An 807-nucleotide genomic window follows, 5' to 3' on the forward strand; every position below is an offset into this window, starting at 1 on the left:
AAGCGGGGCCCAGTAGCACTTTGTTCTATTCAGGGAGACCACAGCCATAATCTTGTGGAGCAGACAGCAACATCTCAAGAAGGACTTGGAATCTGAACCTAGTCTGGAAACATACTGTCCCACCATCCATGATGGATCCACCAGTGCTAGAAGCAAGTAGGGCCTCTTTGCAGCTAGTAAAAATGATGCTGGAAGGGGAGGCTGAAGGATACAGACATTTTAGACAGCCCCAAAGCAGTGGTTTTCAAACAGAGGGGCTCAGCTCAATAAGAGTTACAATTTTGTTTAAGCCCATCACCCCAACCTAGACAAAAGCAGACATGCAACATATGCTTTCATAAACTTGAATACAACTTAAATTACCTAATTAAATTACCTACACTTGTAGGTTTTTAATTCACAGATTGAAATTGATATTCACAGATACTATACTTAACATCTTTAGGCATTTCAGCTTCTACCTTTCGTTTCATAACAGTATCTTTTGGCAATAAGTACCGATCCAGTTTCACCTCAATAGTATGAAAATATTGAACTCACTAGCAAAATAAGCTGCACTGCAAAATGCTTGTTGTGATTTTTTTTGTCTTGTAAGAGTAGATATGGTTGGTGTACTAAACTGGAAGGTGGGAAATGTTGTTGCTATGGAAATGATCACAATAAATACATTGTAACACCTGTGAAATCAGTTGCAAAGAGTTCAGTCATACTATTTCAGTGTGCAATGTTGTCAAATACAATATTAATAATGATGATAATTTTTAAAAGTAAAATATGCCTTGCGCATGGTGCCCCCCACATTCCTTT

The sequence above is a fragment of the Crocodylus porosus genome, unplaced genomic scaffold (assembly GCF_001723895.1).
Source record: "Crocodylus porosus isolate Cpor-Errol unplaced genomic scaffold, CroPor_comp1, whole genome shotgun sequence".
In the NCBI taxonomy this organism is placed as follows: Eukaryota; Metazoa; Chordata; order Crocodylia; family Crocodylidae; genus Crocodylus; species Crocodylus porosus.